This window comes from Palaemon carinicauda, chromosome 7 (genome assembly GCF_036898095.1).
Source record: "Palaemon carinicauda isolate YSFRI2023 chromosome 7, ASM3689809v2, whole genome shotgun sequence".
NCBI lineage: Eukaryota > Metazoa > Arthropoda > Malacostraca > Decapoda > Palaemonidae > Palaemon > Palaemon carinicauda.
In genome coordinates, this window is record NC_090731.1 from 69483954 (window position 1) to 69502192 (window position 18239).

An 18239-nucleotide genomic window follows, 5' to 3' on the forward strand; every position below is an offset into this window, starting at 1 on the left:
TACATGTGTTGGCTCGGAGAGACATTTAAGTAGGGTAACAGCTGTACCTGAGAGAGGAGAAGTTTTGTCCCCCCAGACCCTTGCAAGCATATCTGTGACCCCGTGTTGTCCTCTTGCGGAAGGAAGCAAGTAGTTGTTAAACCCCATGATAATTGGGCCCATATGATATTAGAGGGCTTGGCAGAAATTAAAGAGAGCAGAGCTGATATGACGATAGTTAATTTGTCAAATAAAAGAGTTGTTCTAGGAAGTTATTCTCTATGAATTAGAGTTATGTGAAATTGCTTAAAATGGGATGTTGGGAGCCTCAACTCCAGCCCGCACAGACAAACGCACTCAGAATTTGATTATGCAAGCGCGAAAATTATGTCCCTCAGAATATCAACCTGTAGTTAGTGACATTATCAATAATTATTCCGATGTAATTGCAATTGGAAATGAAACACCCAGGAGGATTGATCGATTTCCCTTTAGCATTGAAACTAGGCAGGCAGAGCTGATCAGGTCAAGGCCTTATAAGGTACCCATTCATTTCCAGAGAGAGGTAGAAAGGGAAATTAATAAACTAAGGGAACAAGGAATAATCGAGGAGAGCGAATCCCCCTGGGCTTCTCCAATTGTAGCTGTTAGGAAAAAGAATGGCTCGGTAAGATTGTGCGTTGATTATAGGAAATTGAATGCAGTCACTAAGGATAATGCATTCCCATTACGTTCAATCAAAGAATTACTTGTGAAAGTACGGGATAGCAAATATTTTACAACTGTTAATATAAAATCTGGATACTGTCAAATACCCATTCAGGAAGAAAGTAAAAGTAAAACAGCATTTATAGCTAATGATCAATTATTTCAGTTTAATATTTTTCCTTTCGGTGTTAAAAATGCTCCAAGTCATTTTTCTAGAGTAATGATGACGGTTTTGTCGCCCTTAATTGGCCATATATGTTCTTGTTTATTTAGATGATATCATAATCACAGGGAAAACTACCAAAGAACATAATAATATTCGTGAAGTTTTAGAAGCATTGCAACGTAATGGTATGAAAATAAATTTGTTAAAGTGCAACTTTTTCTGTAAACAGGTAAAAATTTTTAGGTCACATAATAACTCCAGAAGGTATCCAACCCTGCCCCAGTAAAGTAGCGGCTATTACAGATTTCCGCAGGCCACATAACTCTAAGGAAGTAGGTGGGTTCCTTGGGCTCCCTGGGTATTACCGTAAATTCATAAAAGGTTTTGGAGAGATAGCAAGACACTTAGATGCTTTAAAGAAACAAAAAGTAATAAATTGGGGAGAGGAAGAAGAGAGGGCCTTTAACCATTTGAAAGCTGCCTTAACTAGCAATGAATTACTCGCATATCGTAGATTTGATTTCCCATTTTTAGTGACAACAGGTGCAAGTATCGTAGCTATTGGTGGTATAGTTTCTCAACGAGATGATAAAGGCAGAGAGATACCCATTTGTTTTGCTTCCCGGGCATTAAAAGGGGCAGAAAAGAATTTTAGTACATTCGATCGAGAGGCTTTAGCTATTCTTTGGGTTCTAAAGAGGCATCGGTTCTTTTTATTAGGTCAGTTGATCGAGTTGCAAAGTGACCATCGTCCCTTACGTGATTTGTATTGTAGAAATGATTTGACCTCTCGTCAAGCGAGATGGATTGAGAGATTGTTAGAGTTTAACATAAAGGGTTTTCACTACATAGAAGGTAAAGCTAACAAGGAAGCTGAAGCTCTCACTCCAGAGGTGCAGTATTATGAGTAACAACTAGGGCACAAAAGAGGAATGAAGAATGTAACCAAAATACTGAAAACCCCCATCATAATAGAGAAAATAGAGAACGGGATGAGAGTTCTCGCAATGCACATGCAGTAGACGGGAGAGAGCGAGAGAGAGAGAGAGAGAGGGAGAGAGAGATACAAACAGCGAAAGGAATATGTGGATGACCGTGGACATAACCAGGGGTGTCCAGAATGATGTCCTGATGATGCAGCTTTGATTGACTTGGGAGGTTGGGACATAAAAGAAGTTCGAGAGGGACAGAAAAAAGAGGAATGGATGGAAAGAGTGCAAGCAGTGATTAAAGGGGAATCGGAGAGTTATCCGTCATTTCTGAATGTGCCCTGCAAGAATTTTTTGGATGAAAATTATTTCTTATATTGTGCTTACGAGAAGAGGGGAGGGGAATTTTGTGCACCGATAGTTCTTCCTCCCTCTTTAATTAAATGAGCCATCCACATTGTACATGCAAGTCCTTGTGCAGGGCATTTAGGGATTGATAGAACATTAAGGAGAGCATGTGAATCCTTTTTTAGGTTAGGAATGAAAAAATCTATAGAAAATTATATAAAAGGCTGCCATGCTTGTAACTGTTTCAAAGAACATAAAAACACTGTACCGGAAGCCTGAAAGTGGTCGGTTGTTTCTATTAGATTTTATAGAGTGCATATGGATGTAGTGGTACTATTTCCAACTGGGTTAACATTTGTGGATGCATTTACTCGGTACAATCATATTACACAATGTTGGATAAATCTGCAAATTCATTACCTCCGGCGCTGTGCACTTTCATTGCTAGGTTTGGTTGCCCGAAGATTTTTATAAGTGATAATGGTCTTGAGTTTATAAATAAGGTGGTGAAATCGGTCACGGACTTGATGAAAATTGAGTACTTTTCAGTGACCGTATATAGGCCTTCAGCAAATGGCTTAGTAGAGTGGCATAATAGGGAAGTAGTGAGAATTATGCACTACTTAGTGGCTGATGACCCCCTTCATTGGCACGCCATGCTTCCTACAGCTGAGCTAGCTTTGAACATTGCATATAGTACTTCGCTCAGGGACACGCCTTTATTTCTAGTGTATGGACAGGGTCCTGTGTTACCATATATGGTTCTCAGTAATTCGCAACAAGTGCCAAATTATTCAACTGAGCAATACCGTGTATGTTTATTAAATCTATTGAGGAGAGTAATGAACACCACATAAAGGTTTTTGAAAAGAGCTAATGAAAATCACAGCTTAAAGTATGGTGCTCGGTTGAAAACTGCACCGGTAAAAGTATTTGTGGGCGATCGTGTGTATTTGAAACGAATACCACCTAGGAAACACAAACTAGAGCCAGCGTATTTGGGTCCATACCGAGAGAAGATGGTTAAGTTTAACACAGTTGTGATACAAAGAACTGTTAATGACACAGTGTCCGAACATCATCAGGCACACATAAATGTGGTACTTGAAGAAGTAGTTTTCAAAAGTGTTCCTCCTTATCCCTGAATACGTGACATCCCACGAGTTTATGAGTAGAATTTTTGTTTTCCTTTGCTGTGGTTGTTGTTTGAACGGACCTCATCATCAGGCACACATACATGTGGTACATGAAGAGGTAGTTTTCTAAAGTAATCCTCCTTATCCCTGCATACGTGACATCCCACGAGTTTATGAGTAGGATTTTTTTTTCCTTTGCTGTTGTTGTTGTTTGAACAGACCTCATTTCTTCTTTCGACGTCTTTTAAATAAACGTGATGATAACAATGTGTTAAGTTGATGCTAAATTTATACGTAAAATGTTGTGGTAATTTGCTGAGTGGGGAAATACATGTAACATTGTTGAGTGAACCTGAAAAAAAAACAGAGGTTAAATAGGTCAAGTGAGATCCGTCAGGCAGATGATGTATAATTCATGTATTTATATGATTCATGGTTGCTGGGGCCGGGAGGTTCCCGAATGGCAAGTGGCTGTGGGATTAAAGTTCAGCCTTGAGGATAGGCAGTGTTAGAGAATGTGTAGATGTGAATACCTTTTACTTACTTTTATAAGAGACGGGCGAGAAGATGAATGATTTTCTCGGGAAAACTGCTGGTGGTCACCAGTTGAAAGTTGCAAGTGTAAGTGTTGTAGTGATTTAAATAAATGGTAAACGGTGGTGGTGAGTTCTGTTTCAAAATTGTGCCGTAAACCTGGACAAGTAAAATCGAAGGATGAAGGAATATCTATTCCTACCCCTGTCCCGCCAAGGAAGCCCGTATTGCCCGCAACCAGAGGGAAGTTATTGATGAGGTTATATAGACACGAAGTTATGATTCTTTTTCACTTTGGGTATTCTGTGTTTTGGTTGCAGAGGTATTAAGAAGAAATGAGTGGAATTATTTATATTGTTGTGTACATTTTTACATGCAATATTCAATTTTTTTATATTTTTGTGAAAGATGTGTTATTTTTTTTTTGGTGATTTCTATATATATACATTTACAGTATATATATATATATATATATATATATATATATATATATATATATATATATATATATATATATATATATATATATATATATATATATATATATATATATATATATATAGTATATATATATATATATATATATATATATATATATATATATATACATATATAAATATATATATATGTGTATATATATAAGTATATATATATATATATATATATATATATATATATATATATATATATATATGTGTGTGTGTGTGTGTGTGTGTGTGTATTATATATATATATATATATATATATATATATATATATATATATATATATATATATATATATATATATTTATTTATTTATGTTATATATATATATATATATATATATATATATATATATATATATATATATATATATATATATATATGTATATATATATATATATATATATATATATATATATATATATATATATATATATGTGTGTGTGGGAGTGTGTGTGTGTGTAGGTATATATGTATACATATATATATATATATATATATATATATATATATATATATATATATATATATATATATATACATATATATATACATATATATATATATATATATATATATATATATATATATATATATATATATATATATATATATATATATATATATATATATATATATATATGTATATATAGATATGTATATATATATGTATATACATACATATATATATATATATATATATATATATATATATATATATATATATATATATATATATATATATATATATATATATATATATATATATATATATATTCTATGTTGCATTTCTATTCAGTACATGCTATGCCGATTCTAGGTTGGAGTGTTCTCCATATATCATTGACTAGTGAGGGCGAGTGCACACCTCCTCCCAGAGTGAGGAGCTTCGGGGGGGGGGGGGGATGTCCTAATTAGTGTATGTAGATGTCTTGTATATCAAGGTAAATGAACTCAATATTCATGAGTATTCCACAAAAACCTATTGTCTGCAAGTTTTGCAATGGGTGCATTTTGATACTGAAGGCAGTAGTTAGTTGCCGGTGAGCACCCGAGTTGATAAGTCCGTCATATGAGAGGGCAATTGTGCATTGGGTACTTACAAACGAACCTTCTGTAATAACTGGAGAAAACCCATATGCTGACGCCTCATTATCCGATCCCCAGACAACACCAACAGGCCAACAAAACCGATAATTTCTTGCTGACTGGTAATTTTTTCAACCCCAGTTGATGATTTTTATGAAAAAGGTTTTCCAAAGGGCTCATTTATATCCTTCCGGTTTCCTTCAACAAACCCCCCGAAAGTGGATGCTCAATCTCCTTGAGTAAACTTCTGTTTGAATCTCATTCAAAGTCGCAGTCAAGTTTATGAAGTCCTGGCAAACCACTTCGTGAAGGAGGCGATTTGTTTCTTTGGTTGAAGATTGGGCGATACCTCAACATCATAGTGAAGTAATAATGTTATTCTCGTAAAAATCTCATTATTTTTGGGGGGATGGGAGAATTTTTGACGAGGGCAAAATATCCATTAGGCATTCTTGGAATTTTCCGATATCGGAAGTATCAGATTAATTAGTCAAGAGCAACAATTACTCAAAGGGAAATAACAATAATACCCTATTACGCAAGGCCACGAACCAGCGAATCACAAGTTGTGGCCAGCATGACGTCACAGTCAGACAATCAGAGAGAGGAGGGAAGGTGGTAGTTCTGTCCGACTGACCTCTTTGGAGTGTCCCTGCTTGGCTCCAGTATTCTCTTTTGCATCTCCATACAGGTAATCCATTCCCCGCAACTTCTAAACATGGTATTTGGACATGTTACTTTACATTTATACTGAACAGCCAATACCTTAGTAGCGTCCAAAAAGGGATGACAGACTACGTTAGAGAAACTGGCTTTGTGTTGATACAATCACATATATGTTTTTTCAAAAAGGCCCATAAAAGAAACACAGGAAATATGAATAAATCACACTATATTTCGGTCAATAAACATCGACCCTCTTCAGGATGTAAAGTAAAAATGAGGAATACAATGGAGAGTGACGGTTTATATACGAAAGCAAAAGGGTGTGTTCAATTGTTCTATAGTTGTTATAATTGCTGGAAGGATTAGCCAAATTTAATTACGTCCAGGTGCGTCTTCTTATTGTTGAGCCGCTCGGAGGTCTGGTGGTCGGTCTCCGTGGATTATCTTCTTAATGATAGGGTTAAGAGGAGTATTGTCCACTGTGTCAGCTTTCCATTGGCCCCCAGATAGGTTCATTGCGTTTGATTGATTTAAGATGGCTGATTCCAGGATTTTCCTTCTGTACTCTTAAAAAGCAAAGACGACTCACTCCAGTTAATCTGGTGCCCTAAATCCCTAAGGTGAACGAAAATCCCCGAGTTTTCATAGCCATTTCTAACAGATCTTTTGTATTCGGATAATCTTTGAGATAGCGAACGGCCCGTTTGCCCAACGTAGACCTTTTAACAATCCCCACATGGTACTTTATAAACGCCGGATTCTATATCTCTTTTATTTTGATAAACATTAATAAGGGCGCTTCCTATGGTCTTTGGATATGAAAAAACAAAGGGGTTCTCAGTTTTGATATGATTTGTTATATTTTTAATACCTTATATATATGGAAGTCTTATCTTTGGTTAGTAACATCATGATATTTATAATATATCGTGTTGGCTTTGTTGATGGCCTTTTCTATGACATATGTCGGGTAGAATAGCTGGGCGAGTTGTTTATCATTGATTTCAAATTCTTTATTTAGGTAGGCTGGGGAACAGATTCTCAAATCTCTAAGAAATAGATTGCAAGCTACTCCAATTTTTACAGAAATGTCGCGATAACTAAAGAAATTAATGTAGGAAAAAGAGAAAGTTGGTTTTCTATACACAGTGAAATTATACCCCGTCGATTCCCTTATAATTAGTATGTCCAAAAACCTAATTTTCCATCTTTTTTCCATTCAGTTTTAAATTTTATGATAGGGACTATTATAAAGATCATGATGTTACTAACCAAAGAGATTTTAAAAATAATATAAAACTCCCATATATAGAAGGTATTAAAAATATAACAAATATCAAAACTGAGAACACCTTTGTTTTTTCTAAATTAATTCTGGCAAAGACAAGTTGGTTTCGAGTAATAGGTTTCCTTGGCGGAGTTCTGCACTCTCAGAGTGCTTTTCTAGTTTGAAATAGTTACATATAAAAATTACGCATTTATCTGGAAAATAAAGGATGGATTTCACCAATGAAGATGTGTAAAGGATTTATTTTCCCCTAAAAAGTTGTATGAGATTGTAAAGTTGAAAAGGCATGACCTATATGAACCTAGAATAACGATTAAGCTTAAAAATAAAAGATGAAAACTGTTAGTTACATCAATATGTGGTGGAATAAAGATAGAGAAATTTTGGGGATATGGAAAAAATTAAATTATGGCAGTATTTGCATTTAACACTTTGCAAATACTGCTGTAACAGAAAGAATTTATAAACATATTATTAGTTTATTTTTATATGATGATATATTCGGATTTGTTTTTCTTACTTTAACTATATCATAACCTGTAAAAACAATATCATATCTATTCCTTCAGTTGGAGAAAGGTAGGCACTATCAAAAGATGTAAATAGCTAGCAGTCTTGTGCTGTACTAATATAATTTCTGATGTACTGTAAGCTCATTAGCGAAACTATGTTCTTATTCTTTTTCTTTAGACACCTAAGTAATATATCTCTTATCTTCTCTGTGAACATTAAAAGAAAACATAAGATTATATGTGTAACAATTTCCCATAGGACCTAGCTCTTCTTAATTAAAACTGCGAAAGATTCTTATCACATAACATAGATTCAATTCTTGCAAGTTTGCTGCTGTTTTTTTTTTCATTATTTATGGACAGGAATATCTTTTAAAATGGCTGTACATGAAAGGCAATTAAAAAAAAAACTAGAGGGGCACTCAGTAGAGTGCAGACCTCCGCCGCAGCAGCTTAGTTTTCGATCTTTTGCGCGATCTTGACCTTGACCTTTGACCTTAACATGTATTCATTGGTGTGGATTTCCTAACACTCAAGTATGAACCAAATTTGAAGTCTGTGACAACGATGTCAAAACTTATGACTGATTACGTGAATTGGACATTTTTCTTGACCCTAAACTTGACCTTTGACCTTGAATTTCCAAAATTTAATAATTTCCAGCATTTTACATAACAGTTAATCTCTGCAAGTTTCATTACTCTACGATTAAAATTATGGCCAGGAAGCAGTTTACAAACAAAAACACAGACAAGGGGTAAAACATAACCACCTTCCAACTTCGTTGACGAAGATAAAAGAAAGTTTACGAAACTGAATGGTAATTGGGAGTTTAACGAAGTATTTCAATGACTCATTCCCTTACTTCATTATGTTATTTTGCTAGACTTTATTATATCGCTTTTGAATGTTGTCGATTAAAGCAAAATGTACAGTAGTTCGTCCATGGATGCCCAAACATTGATATGCACAATATTCTCTTACAAATTATTCCAGAGAAATAATTCATGGTTCTGTCCGTTCGTTTTGAATATGTATGTGCCAGGCTTTTGAAACGAAAAAAAGTTGTAAGCTGGTGCATACACATAAAATAATATTTCTGACGTGATTATGGTTTCACTGTAAATTTCACCAGCCTAGAGATTATTTCAACTAAACTCCCAACAGGTAATCGGATTTTGGAAATATTTTAGCATGGTATTTGCCTAAATATTATTTACCCTATGCTACAAAGTGTGAAAATATAGTACATTAAATTAGCCAATAAATCATGAAATTCAAAAAACTATTACGTTTGAAAGGTTATTTATGAATTATACATACTCATCACTCTACAGTTGAAAGACAATCATTTTTTTCCGGATTTATACCTGGGCATTGTTTTCTTGAAGACATACTTAGTTATCTTTTAGAATGTTCATGTCAGTGTGTTTTGCATCACTTTACCTCATCATAATTTCGCTCAAGCTTCACTTACTCTTTTCGTCTTAGAGCAACCGCTTCTAATCCATATAAGTGGTCTTAACATTCAGCTTCACTGGCATTTTCTTATAGTATACCCATGACACTACCTGCCTCCAGGTGTTACATATTGCTTCCATACTATTCTCAACTTCACCTTCACATCCTACCTCCTGACTTGTAGTAGATCCCAAAGTATCTAAATTGCTATACCTGTTTTATACCTGAGCCTCCACTTTCATGTATTGTTATCCTGTCCTTACCTTCCTCACTGTCTTGGCTTAGAGTTCTCTTGCTTGAGGGTACACTCGGGCACACTATTCTATCCAAATTCTCTTCGTGTTGTTTTGTTGAAGTTTATATAGTTTACATAGGATATGTCTATTTTAATGCTGTTACTCTTCTTAAAATATTTTATTTTTCCTTTATTCCCTTCCTCACTGGGCTATTTTTCCTGTTGGAGCCCCTGGGCTTATAGCATCCTGCTTTTGCAACTAGGGGTGTAGCTTAGTAAGTAATAATAATAACTATAATATCCTCAGTCATATCCCCATTTACACTCAAGCCACCCCCGTACAACTTTTCTCTATAATTCCTCCTCATTTTCAGGGGTAATCACCAAATTAACCCTCTTTCACTCGAAAAGGGTTTTCCATACATGGCATCAAGTGCGACTTGGTTTCAGTCCTGAGGCTGCCCATCTGAAACAGAGATGGTGGACAGGCTTGGTTTTCTGGAGGACAGCCTTGGTTTTCATCTGTTCTCTAGTCTTGGGTAGTGCCATAGCCTCTGTACCATGGCCTTTCACTGTCTTGGGTTAGAGTTCTCTTGCTTGAGGGTACACTCGAGCACACTCTCCTATCTTATTTCTCTTCCTTTTGTTTTGTTAAAGTTTTTATAGTTTATATAGGAGATATTTATTGTTGTTACTCTTCTTAGAATATTTTATTTTCCTTTTTTCCTTTCCTCACTGAGCTATTTTCCCCGTTGGAGCCCCAGGGCTTATAACATACTGCTTTTCCAACTAGGGTTGTAGCTTAGTAAGTAATAATAATAATAATAATAATAATAATAATAACAACGCCCACAACACTTCAGTTTCCATCTCTTCTTTCAACATATCCATGACTAGCTTAAATAAAAACAGGGCTTCAAATGTTCCTGTTTCCCCAACAGTTATAATAACTTTTGTTCTTGTTCTTTTCAACATCATCTCAACCATTCTGACCAACTTCTCTGGGACTTTCCTCTTCTTCTAGAAACACATTATCAGTTCGTTAGATATTGTCATAAGCCTCTTTTATATCTACTAAAGCACAGAAGAGCTTCTTGTGTCCATCTAGCGTCTTTTTCTATAGTTGCACTACTATTTTCCCCCTCATGAACCCATAAAAAGCGCATGTACAATCCTTCTCCCCCTCACGAATTCATACATAAACACATTAAAACATTTGCTGGTAGTTTGGACTTTAGATGTTTAGTAGCAGTTAACAAGTCATTAACATACCAAGATTTATTTTTCTTTAAATCAAAGGCAATTATTTATATTATTAATATACAGATCTCCAAACCGCAGAAGGCAGCAGCACCTCGAACGTTTTACGAGTTAAAAATGTATAACAAATTCGACTGCTCTTACAAGTCTTCTACAGTCACCACAGAGATTCAGGGTGATATAAGTCCCATCCGCCTGATAACGTCATCGCCAAACACGTTGTGTCCCAAGTTAGCAGCAATCACAATATATCCCCTTGCAAATTTAAAATTATATTAACATATAATCACTTAAAGGGATGTTTTGTGACTGCTGTTAATGTGCAGGACATGATTGGCTATGACGTCATCAGTGGGTGGGGCTTACTTTGCCTGGATCTCTTCTTCGACCCTAGTAATCATGAAGCTGATGTCCTAAATTCTATTCAGAGGGCAATGATTTCAAACCGGACGAACCCGGACATGATGCAAAATCTACAAGAGACCTGGCATCAGCTGCTCAAGTAATGTGTATGAGTAAAGAATCTAGGCCTGAAAATGAAGTGAATAGTATGAATGTTAGTTGAATAAATGACCAATTTTATCAGTGTATGGTGTCCAGGATGATGTCATCTAAAAAAATGTATAAACTCTCTGAAGTGATGAAAACAAAGACCCAATTTGGAGTAGTCAAAGACTACTTGAGATAAAAAAAACAACAGTCTCCCAAAGAAGTCAAATTGGAACCTCGATGATTCACTGTTGATGACGCATCCCCTTAAAGTGGTAGTGAGATAGTTTAGTATGAAATTCGTATGGGGATGTATTGTGATCGCTGATAATGTGGGAGACAATGTGATTGGCTATGACGTCATCATTGGGGTGGAGCTTATTTCACCCGGAATCTTTGAGCCAACTGTAGTTTCGCTAGACTTCCAGAATACAGTCTAATCATGAATCAACGGAGATGCATTTTAATAGAATGTAATTTAAGGGTACCTCTGTGATGATTGGTGCAGGTTCCAAATATAATAGTTATTTAGTTTACGCATTCACCAACAAATTTCATTAAAAGCAACCATTAATGGACAGTTCATTTAATTAAAGAAATGTAACCTGATAGGAAATCATATGATTTTTAGTTTAAAGCAAATCATAAAATTAACAGATTACTCAAAAAGCCAAAAAGAAAAATATTAATTTAAAACCAGAGAAGTAAATATGTTATTGAAGTTAAATACCATTAAAAAGACCTGCTTCTGAAATAAATTTAAAAATCCAACTAGCTTTGTAAGACACACTGTGGCAGGATGTCAACAAAAACAAACCCCCACACCTTTGATCACTCTACTTCCAAAATATCCCACAATACAAACTTTCCCCTTACTTTACTTTAAACTAGACTCTTGGACAGAAGGAAAATGAAAACAAAACAAAGCCTTAAAACTATATTAACGCAACCAAAATCAGAACACAAATCATTAAACTGACTTAACACTAAAACAAATCACGTATCACCAAACCATCCACCATATGCCATAAACCAGGAACAATCACAATTTATCATAAATTCAATAGACAAAAAAACACAAAATTTGCTGTATATATCTGTGCGTGAGGGTACCGAGAACGCCAACAATCGAAAAAAAACAATATCCCTTTAATATACCCAACACCGTTAGTCCACGCACAGTACCAAAATCACACTTAAGACTAAATAAATTACTTAATACTAAACACCAATCATATTCTGCAACACACGAAAAATGTAATAGCAAACCAAGAAAACCTCTTGGTTCACACGCAACAGTCCTTGCGCAGTTGTAGCCTACTGGCACTGGCCAACACTATCGTACGGCCAATTCGACCATGCAATCTTATGCGGTGGTCGTCGTCATCAATTGTCGTTAGAGAAATCCGTATTTTATAGCCAGGTCATCAACGTTCAAAAATTCTGTATTTCAGCAGTCTATTCCTACATTCATTGTCCGGTCCGGGTCGTCATCATCAAGCTATTCATATACAATCTAATACACACGGCTGGCAAACACCACCTTCCAGGCCAAACTAAAACTCCAAGGAGTATAAAGGAATCCAAAGGAGGAATCACGGCTCAAAATATAAAAAAAAACACTAAACAGCCGGCTTTCGAAGAACAAAAAAAATAACAACCGACTCCTTCCACAGTCGGAGATCCAATGCTTTCGCCCAAGACATTCATCACCGCCCTATCCTAGCTAAAAATGTAAACAAACAACCTCAAATATACCAACAATCTTTCCAACAACCAATCATTCGCTAATTACCCTTGTTCTTCGGCGCGCACCGCGGACACAAAACACGTACACACAAACGCACATACACATACTCTCGCGCACGCGCGATCTAACAAAACTAAAGCAAATGAAATTCTCTCTCTCTCTCTCTCTCTCTCTCTCTCTCTCTCTGACAAAACTAAAGCAAATAAACACTTCTCTCTCTCTCTCTCTCTCTCTCTCTCTCTCTCTCTCTCTCTCTCTCTCTCTAATGACAAAGCTAAAGCAAATAAAATGTCTCGATTTAACAATACTAAAAACAACTCTCTCTCTCTCTCTCTCCTCTCTCTCTCTCTCTCTCTCTCTCTCTCTCTCTCTCTCTCTCTCTCTCTCTCTCTCTCGATTTGGCAAAAAAAAAATTAAAATAAAATTAATCCTCCACAACGCCATGTCCAAGGATCATGGCAAGGATGAACCTGTCATCTTCACATAGATTCAAGAAAAAAATAACATAAATAAATGGAAGAAAACAAATGAATAACAATATCTGTAATACTCTCTAATGAGACTTTAACATATCAGATATTAGAACCGGCGAAAAACAGAATTAATGTTAGATATCCCGCCATGGATAAAGGACCATTACCAGCAATGCCTAGCTCCTATTGCAACACAACAGGTACACACTCAGGGATAGTCACAAATATCTCACGTGATAGGATTGCCAGAACGGACGCGAAATACTTCCAGGATTTTTAGATGAATAATATCTCCCAGGAAAAGAAAATCCCTTTAGAGTGAGTTTTAGAGAATAAAAATGAGTAAAGAGAGAGAGAGAGAGAGAGAGAGAGAGAGAGAGAGAGAGAGAGAGAGAGAGAGAGAGAGAGAAAGAGAAATATTGTTATATAGAAACAAAGGCTAAAATAGGCATTGATAGAGAGAGAGAGAGAGAGAGAGAGAGAGAGAGAGAGAGAGAGAGAGAGAGAGAGAGAGAAGCTAGAATACCCATTCAGGAGAGAGAGAGAGATTCTTATAGAAAAAAAAAGCTAGAATAGACATTCAGAGAGAGAGAGAGAGAGAGAGAGAGAGAGAGAGAGAGAGAGAGAGAGAGAGAGAGAGAGAGAAGCTAGAATACCCATTCAGGAGAGAAAGAGAGAGAGAGATTCTTATAGAAACAAAAGCTAGAATAGACATTCAGAGAGAGAGAGAGAGAGAGAGAGAGAGAGAGATTCTTATAGAAACAAAAGCTAGAACAGACATTCAGAGAGAGAGAGAGAGAGAGAGAGAGAGAGAGAGAGAGAGATTCTTAAATAGAAACATAGGCTAGAATAGACATTCTGAGAGAGAGAGAGAGAGAGAGAGAGAGAGAGAGAGAGAGAGAGAGAGAGAGAGAGAGAGAGAGAGAGAGAGTCTTTCTGATATGGAAATAGGTTAGAATAAAAATTCCCCAAGGAAGGGAGAGAAAAAGGTTGGAATAGTCATTGAGAGAGAGAGAGAGAGAGAGAGAGAGAGAGAGAGAGAGAGAGAGAGAGAGAGAGAGAGCTTTCATTACATTCTTTTACATTCTTGGGACGTAATGTGGTCTGAGTGGGTCTGAATTCAATTTGGCTAAGTCTTCTCCTTTCGCCTCTATTCGTTTTAATATAACTCCGGAAAGAGATTTTGGCCTTGGCAGAGTTTAGGCGACAGTAAGAGTTTTTTCTGTTCGTCGAGAGAGGAAATAGTTGGAAACTTGCATAAAATACAAAAGATTATGATAAAAAATCTAATATTTTGGAAACAAATATCTTAAAAAATAGACAGAAACTTGCAAAAATACAAAAAATTATTACAAAATTTTTTAAATATTTTAGAAACAAATATCTGAAAAATTATATAGTTTACAAAAGATTTTCGAATATGATTTCCAATTCTTCTGAAAAATATGGCAAAAATTATGCCATTAAAAAGGTTATCGAGATGGTTTCTAATATTTTTGAAACAAATGTCTTCAAATTATAGTTACAAAAGATTATCGAAAATGGTTTTTAATATCTTAAAAATTTGAAAACACAAATATCTTAAACTGATATCATGTAGAAAAGACTATCGAAAATGATTTCTAAAATTTTGAAAGAAAAAAAATCATGAAAATGATATCATGTACAAAACATTATCGAAAATCATTTCTAAAATTTGGAAACATAAATGTGTTGAAAATATCATGTACAAAAGATTATCAAAAATGGTTTATAGTATTTTAATATTTTGGAAACATAAATGCCTTGAAAATTATACCATGTACAAAATATTATCTAAAATGGGTTATAATATTTCAACATGAATATCTAAAAATTATATTATGTAAGAGAAGAATAATTCCTAAAACATTTACCTTTATATCAAAGATATTATGTTATCTGTTAAGCAGAAGCTCAACTAAGTCAACACTAAAAAATTTTTTTATTTCTAAACATTGATATACTTTAAAGCGTATTTGTATTTGTGATAACACGAAGCTGGACATTACACAATGAATATATATATATATATATATATATATATATATATATATATATATATATATATATATACAGTAGACCCCCGGTATACGGCGTCCCAAGCTTACTCTTTTTTCACGTTACGGTGTGGATTACAATTTTTTTTCGTCCCCTCGTTACCACATTTTCCCCACCTTACGGCATCGAATTCCGAAACTCAAATTTGGTAGTTTCTACGCGTACGACTGTGCGAGTAAGTAGCTTACCACCACGCTCATACGTCACTGCATACGTCACTAAGAAGCTGGTCTGCTATTGGTCGGCGTCACGGCGTCACTAAGATGCCGATACCCTATTGGCCGAAAATCCTCCCACAATGCTTGAGAGAGATGCTGCCTCTCTCTCTCTTTCTCAAAAACGCGCTCAGTTCAGAATCTCGTGTGCATTTCATAAAGACTTGATCTCCTGTGAGTGCTTGCGATATTGTTATTTTTTGTGGATTTTAGTGCTTAATTATAACTTTAATTCCTTAGCCATGGGTCCCAAGATTGCTAGTGATGTTAAAGGCAGAAGTAAGAAAATGATAACTATGGAAACAAAGCTGGAGATCATAAAGAAATATGAAAAAGGCATGCACATCGTTACCCTCGCTAATACGTATGGCTGTAACCAATCTACTATTGGTACAATTATTAAGAATAAGGAAGCCATTAAAGCAAGTAAGTCTTCTAAAGGCATAACTGTCCTTGCCAGGGGAAGGACCTCAATCAACGATGAGATGGAGAGACTCCTTCTTCTGTGGATTAAAGAGAAGGAAATCACTGGTGATATACTCACGCAATCGGTAATTTTGTACAATGCGAGCGCCATCTTTACCGATCTCGTGGAAGCCCAGAGAGACGGCGGAGGCAAAGGAATGTCGCAGCAAGCCCCCCAAGAGTACAAGGCTTCTCGTGGGTGGTTTGATTGGTTTAGGAAGAGGACTGGTATTCACTCAGTCGTCAGGCATGGAGAGACGGCTAGTTCTGACAAGAAAGCAGCAGAAGAATTCCTCAAGAAGTTTGAGAACGTAATTTCCAGAGAAGGCTACATTCCTCAGCAAATTTTAAACTGCAATGAAACTGGCCTTTTCTGGAAGAAAATGCCCCGCCGTACATATATCACAGCTGAAGAAAGGAAACTTCCTGGCCATATACCAATGAAGGACAGACTTACGCTTGCATTTTGTGCAAATGCCAGTCGGGACTTAAAAATTAAGCCCCTACTGGTATACCACTCAAGGCAAAAGATATGACGAAGGAGAGGGTCTCGGTATTTTGGAAGTCTAATGCTAAGGCATGGTTCACGAGGACCATATTTATTGAGTGGATAAACGTCTGCTTCGGTCCTGCTGTCAAGAACTATTCAGAAGAGAACGATCTTCCTTTGAATGTCTCCTGGTGCTGGACAATGCCCCTGTTCACCCTCCTGGCCTCGAGGACATCATTCATCCTGACTTCTCCTTCATTAAGGTTCTCTATCTGCCACCAAACATCACCCCTCTCCTCCAGCCTATGGACCAGCAAGTGATTGCTAACTTCAAGAAGCTTTACACGAAGAATCTGTTCAGAAGATGCTTTGAAGTGACTGAAAGCACTAGACTCACCCTGCGTGATTTTTGGAAGGAGCATTTTGACATCGTTCAATGCCTGAAGATGATCGACATAGCTTGGAATGAGGTTTCACGGCGCACCTTGAACTCCTCATGGAAGAAACTGTGGCCAGCTGTTGCAAAAGAATGAGACTTTGAGGGTTTCGATCCCTCAACCGAAGACGAGGCCATTGATGATTCTGCCCCTGAGGGTGATGTTGAGGAAATAATTTCAATCGGGAGGACCATAGGGCTTGTTGTCGATGAGGTTGATGTCCATAACCTTATCGGGGAGCACAGGGAGGAGCTTACGACTGAAGACTTAAAGGAGTTGGAGGCAATGCTGTTGATGATCATTCAAGAAGAGCACAGCTCTAGTGGTGGCGAGGATGGGGGGGAGACTCAAGAAACAACATCGTCAGAAATAAGGGAAACTATCGGTTGGTATGATAACGTTATGCATTTCATTGAAAAGAAACACCCAGAAAAACTTCACACAATTCGTCTTATGCATTGTTAATGATAAGTGTATGAGTAATTTAGGAATATGTTGAGGAATCGTCAGAAACAGGCTTCTTTGGATAGATATTTCTCCAGAAGAGAAGTGTCAGAAAGCAAAGACGATAATAGTGATTCTATCAAAAAAAGCTAAAGAAGAGTAATCTTTTAAGTTCTAAAAAAATCATAAAACAAAATTTCAAAAGACAAAAAATAATAAAAAACGTATTTTTAATTTTAAGTGTTCAATAGTAAGAATAAATTTATTATTAAGTGTACATAACATAATTAGCATTGATACGTTTTTATATCTACCGTCTCCTCACCCCTCTGCCTCCACCCACTACCAGCTCAAGTCACATCACTCCAAAGGTAAATAAGATTTAATTTTTCCTTTACTGTACTGTACAATATACATTTTTCATTTATAATGTTATTTGATTATATACTGTACAGTACATGAATATTATATATAAGTATACTGTAGTACAGTGCTTACTATACTACTGTATTGTATTTTATTACTTTCTAATTTTCAATGTTTTTACCAGGGGTTTTTCACGCATTAGCTATTCTATTACCCGCCATACGACATTTTCACA